The 5,830-nt window shown below is 38.5% G+C and overlaps 1 long non-coding RNA gene across 4 annotated transcripts; it reads left to right on the top strand.

Moving 5' to 3' along the window:
- Positions 1-2,218: 2,218 nt before the first annotated feature.
- On the top strand, positions 2,219-4,563 carry LOC130998916 (uncharacterized). Of its 4 annotated transcripts, none has more exons than XR_009093331.1 (3): positions 2,253-2,726; positions 3,278-3,380; positions 3,685-4,563. It is a non-coding gene; the product is annotated as an uncharacterized LOC130998916 (long non-coding RNA). The 4 variants fall into 4 exon arrangements; XR_009093332.1 differs by having other exon boundaries at positions 2,258-2,726; positions 3,621-4,563; XR_009093333.1 differs by having other exon boundaries at positions 2,263-2,726; positions 3,278-3,641; positions 3,720-4,563.
- The last annotated feature ends 1,267 nt before the right edge of the window (positions 4,564-5,830 follow it).

The raw sequence follows: 5,830 nt of genomic DNA, 5'->3' as shown, positions 1-5,830 counted from the left end.
AAATTTTTTGTTGTTTCATACCTGCAAAGTTGGTCTAGGTGAATAGGCAGTTTATAACTTTCACAGTGAGATTTACCTGCAAGAGCAGCAAACATAATTGGAGATAATATTCTGTATCTATCTAGTAAAATAGAAGAAACATTTTTAATCCACCTGAGAAGATAAAAGAAACACATGGCTTTCTCTTCACTTCTGATTCACCTCCTGGGTACCCATGATTTTGAGTGTCTTCTGAAATTCTTTCTAGCTGCTACTTTGCATTGTTGTATGTAGCTGATGTAGATTGGGAGTGGACGTGTATGAGAGGAAGAGAAAATGATAGTGTATAACCAAGTTCTAAGAATTAGTAGGCTGAACGTGGGTTTGAGCCATTGCTGGTGTTATTTGAATTATACAATCGTGTGATCAATAACTGCTTTTTTAAATATAACTATTGATTTTGCTGGGAAAAAAACTACTAAGAACTGTATTTTTATATAATATATAAATTAATGCCCTAATGCTTATGGGGTTAGGTATGCAAATTGCTAATTTTTAATCGCGCACTAGCTTTTAATCAATATATAATACGATTAAGGATTCATGCGCTCTCCTTAATCCGAGGTCCTACGTGGCATATTTAAGAATTCAGCATTCAAAATCCCTGCAGTTCTAGAGCTTCTAGCTTTATAATATACATGACACGTGGCAATATAGATCCACATTAGCTATTTTAATTATTTTATTCTCAATTTTAAAACACAACTCACGCCTCTCTTCCTCATCCCATCAAAGTCGTCCCTGAAGCTCCAACGAAAATGCTACCGGCGAGCCACGACCACGGCCATGGATTCTCTCTCGATCCCCATCTCCATCTCTCAGCCCCTAATGTCCCTCATCTCTCCCAAACAATTTATAATACGATTAAGGATTCATGCGCTCTCCTTAATTCGAGGTCCTACGTGGCATATTTGAGAATTCAGCATTCAAAATCCCTGCAATTCTAGAGCTTCTAGCTTTATAATATACATGACATGTGGCAATATAGATCCACATCAGCTATTTTATTTATTTTATTCTCAATTTTAAAACACAACTCACGCCTCTCTAGGGGTGAGCATTCGGGCGGGTTGGGTTGAAACCGAACCGTTTTGACCAACCCGAACCCAAACCGCCAACTAAAATTTCAAACCGAACCAAACCGTTTTACTTGAAAAAACCGAACCAAACCGAACCATAAATTTTCGGTTCGGTTCGGTTCGGTTTGGCCTAAAACAGTTCCAATATTTTGGCAGCCCTTAAACCTGGTAACGATGGGCCGACGGCGAGGCAGGCTTGGGCCACGGCGTGGGGCGGCGAGGCTCGGTCGGGCCTAGGCGACAGCGAGGCAGGCTTGGGCGACGGCGTGGGGCGGCGAGGCTCGGTCAGGCCTAGGCGACGACGTCGCGGGATGGCTGGGCGACGTCGTGAGTCTCGCGACTGCTAGGACCTGGGCGGGCGTAGCGGCGGGGAACTCTACTGGACGAAGAGGCGACGCCGGCAGGGATCTTGGGTCGGCGATTGTTGGTGGGGATGGCAGTCGGCTTCTGCCAGAATGGGGTGGGGTGGCGGTGGCGCTGCGGCGGCCCGGCGGGAAGTGGGGGGAGGGAGCCCTAGAAATTGAAACTTGAATTGCAATGGGGGGAAAGGTCAGAGGCGGCTACTGCTAGGGCTGGATTAGAATTTAGAAATGAGATTGAGAATAGGGTTTGAAAATTCTAATATTATTAATATTAATTATTTATAAAATATATAATATATTAAAATTTTTGGTTCGGTTCGGTTTATAAACCGCACCGTTTTTTCCAAACCGAACCCGAACCGAAAACTGGCGGTTTGAAAATTTTCAAACCAAACCGCACCGTTTTCACTAAAAAAACCGAACCAAACCGCTCGATTTGGTTCGGTTCGGTTCAGTTTGGCGGTTCCGGTTTGGTTTTGCTCAGCCCTACGCCTCTCTTCCTCATCCCATCAAAGCCGTCCCTGAAGCTCCAACGAAAATGCTACCGGCGAGCCACGACCACGGCCATGGATTCTCTCTCGATCCCCATCTCCATCTCTCATCCCCTAATGTCCCTCATCTCTCCCAAACAATTTATAATACGATTAAGGATTCATGCGCTCTCCTTAATCCGAGGTCCTACGTGGCATATTTAAGAATTCAGCATTCAAAATCCCTGCAATTCTAGAGCTTCTAGCTTTATAATATACATGACATGTGGCAATATAGATCCACATCAGCTATTTTATTTATTTTATTCTCAATTTTAAAACACCACTCACGCCTCTCTTCCTCATCCCATCAAAGCCGTCCCTGAAGCTCCAACGAAAATGCTACCGGCGAGCCACGACCACGGCCATGGATTCTCTCTCGATCCCCATCTCCATCTCTCAGCCCCTAATGTCCCTCCTCTCTCCCAAACAAACTTAGATCCCCAAATCATCACCGCCTCTTCGCGATTTCTGGCAACCACAGCAGCCATGGCCGCCACCGCTTCGACTCCCTCTATCTCCTGCCGTCGGCAAGCCACGGCCACGTCTTCTGTCTCGACCCCCATCTCCATCTTCTCCGTTCTCGACCGACCAGCAGGGACAGAACCACCGCCGCCATTTGCCACCTTCATTCCCCCTCCCACCCTCCCGGCGGATCTGCCCCTCCCACCACCAGAAAACCAGAAATCGATCTGCCACCTCCCTTCCCCCACATGGTAAGTATTAAATGTGTGATTATTTTAAATATAGAATGATGATTATTTTAGAAAGAACAAATTTTAAAAATTTTGGAAAGAATTTTAACAATGGAAACTTTTAACCTAGATTTTTAGCTATAAATTCCACAAATCATTCAGAAATTGGTAGCAGCTCCTTCATAGTTCATTCTGTTTTTACATCCAACGCAAGGCATTGCTGCGTCTATTTCCTATAGTTTTATGGAATTGAAGTTTGTATTTTGCTTTTTCGAATGTTGATTATATTTGAATTATATGGGAGTGTGTAATATGATTGATGTCAGAAGCTTATACTGAAAGAGAAAGACGTCATAAAGTATATTGATCTCTATTCTTCCCTCAGTTTAGTACACATTGATAGTATTTTTGTATATGTATGATGTGTGTTGTGATTTTGATTTTCCCAGGTAATCTTTTTCATAAACATTTAATGTTTGTTAATCTTTATATTCGTGTGATGTGTGTTGTTATTTTGGTTTTTGGTTTATTTAAAACATAACCATGGATATGTTATTGCTCACAAACTGCAGCACCTCGATCCCTTTCGGGATCTGATCTAAGACTTTTCCGGAACAAGCGAGTCTAGCTGGTTGATCTGAAATAAAGTGACACTCAATTTGCTGTTTGATTGAGGTATTTTTTTTCTTTTGGAATTCAGATATATTAATTTTTTAAGTTGATTCGATTTAATTTTGATGCGTATCTATGCATTTAGTATCCTGCTCCGATTTGTGTTTATTTCTGTTTTGGTGGGATTGTTTTATTGGTGGATGCGTATCTATGTATTTACCTCTTCAGAGATATATTGTTTATGTTATTCGTTCCAACCTCTTGTATGAGTGGCAAATGAATTTTTACTCATCTCATTTGTAGGTTGTGATTTATGTTATTCATGTTCCAACCTCTGGCAAATGAATTTTACTCATCTCATTTGTAGGTTGTGACTCCTATATTACATACATCAATCAACAGGTATGTGATAAACGATTCTTTAAATATTATATACTATGTTATTTTTTGCATTTAGTAATTGAATTAGATCTGTGCTTCCCTGATATTAGCTCTGGTTTTCTGCCATTTTGTATAAATATTATTTTCCTGCATTTTTGTATCAACTAGTTAATTATTCGATGTTGATTATTTTTGGTGCTTTTTCTTGAGATTATTGTTGTGCAATTAGATCTGTGCTTTATTTTTCGGTGGGGCTATGTATGTGGAGGTGTTGAACGAAGGGGTGCGCCCGCTTGCTTTCACCATTAGGAAGAAAAACAAAGCTCGAGAGACCAACACTTACTTGGACACAGTATCTAGATTCTCTTCATCCGCTCATCCACTTTCAAGATAGGGAAGAGGAAGTATTAGTGACCTTTCATAAAGTATGGTAAATGGTTTGTTTTAGGGCCCTAATCCCTAAACCCACCAGTTTGATTTGATTTTGGCTGGATGGAGAATGAGATGTTAGAGTTTGTTTTTGTTGAATGCAGAAATTATGGGGTTTACACATTGTTGAATCTCAAGATGAATGTGCAATGGAATCACAATTTTGCTATACTGATTCATCTTATACAGTGGCATTAGTATACTAACTGGGGAGAGGGAGGGAACCATCGTTATCAATATTAGCAATTTACCTAGATTTCATCAATCCATGATAATTGTGATGTATAGTTGTGTAATGCATGATTTGTAATTTTAGTTTTGATTACAATTATGTAGTTGCATATTGTAATAGAATTGAACTCAAATGCCTAAATATGTTATTTAGATCGCCATCATTATTATATTTATCTGCAATTCTAGAGAATTTTTCTTTTTATTTGTCACTGGGTATATCATGAGAATTTTTCTTTTTATTTATCTGCAATGCTAGAGTTTGTCTTTAATAATATAAATTATACATGGCTTTATTGGGTTTCAATCTTTTATTTTAGCAGAAATATTTAAATTTAGTCTTAATTATCGTATCTTTTTCTCATATTTAAATTCAATAATCTTTAATTATTTCCTAATCTCATTTATATTCATACCATTATTTTCCTTACTTAAATTCAATAATTCTTAATTAATATAGCCTCATTTTCTTTTTATATTAACGCCTAATATGTAATCTTTTTTTTTTCCAACCTAATATGTAATCTTTAATTGTATTGATTAGATTTTTGAATCATTATGTCACTCAATTGATTATGGAAAGTTTGGGTTAAAATATGAAATTGTGTCTATTTATGTACATATGAGATTAATTTTGAAGATTTGATGTGTCGACGAAGGAAACATTCTTGCACAATTTCGAAACTCACGCCCACTATTCATTCCATTTTATACAGTTTTAAAAGTATCAAATGCTACGTAGGATATATATACATTGTAGTGGTTATTATCAATTGAATAATCTCTATAAAAGTATATTCATGTTCTTCAATGTTTCGAGCAAAAATTTCACCCATTAATTATTGGCTTAATTGAGATTAATATAATTTGACTGCCATCTTTAATGTAATTTGGTCAAATAAATAATTTATGTTAGGTCCATAGGGTTTCGAATAGGTGTATGGGGGAATACACCTATGGGCTATTTTTCTCCTCTAGGACAGAGGGATCTCAAGATAGAGATCAAAACGAAACTTTACAAGCAAACTGTGACACCTGTTAACTGAAAAGAATTTTGACCAAACAGGGTTGACGACTGATACTGAAAACTCTTCAGTAAGGAGTTATCAGTTAAGTTACTGGAACTTAACTGATGCACGTAAGGGCTTCAGTCGAGTTTGCTAAAACAGAGATGATAACACTCTTCCTGACTATCAGAGGATAGATCAGTCAGACTGATATCATACGCAGCGGAATTAACTTTGTTCGTAATAGCCTCGGTTGAGCACGTTGTTAGTCTTATGTTTCTCTTTGCACTTATTCAGTATTCAGTTTATCAAATGAAACAACACAAGTAAGAATGTAAAACTGAAAGCTGTAAATAACACAGAGACTTTTACGTGGTTCGGAAAACACTTCCTACATCCACGGTCGGTTGATCAGACCAACAATCCACTCCGCAAGTGCTTAACTGGTGCACTGCAAACCGAACC

The sequence above is a fragment of the Salvia miltiorrhiza genome, chromosome 8 (assembly GCF_028751815.1).
Source record: "Salvia miltiorrhiza cultivar Shanhuang (shh) chromosome 8, IMPLAD_Smil_shh, whole genome shotgun sequence".
Classification (NCBI taxonomy): Eukaryota; Viridiplantae; Streptophyta; class Magnoliopsida; order Lamiales; family Lamiaceae; genus Salvia; species Salvia miltiorrhiza.
This window is presented reverse-complemented; position numbering and strand designations above follow the sequence as displayed.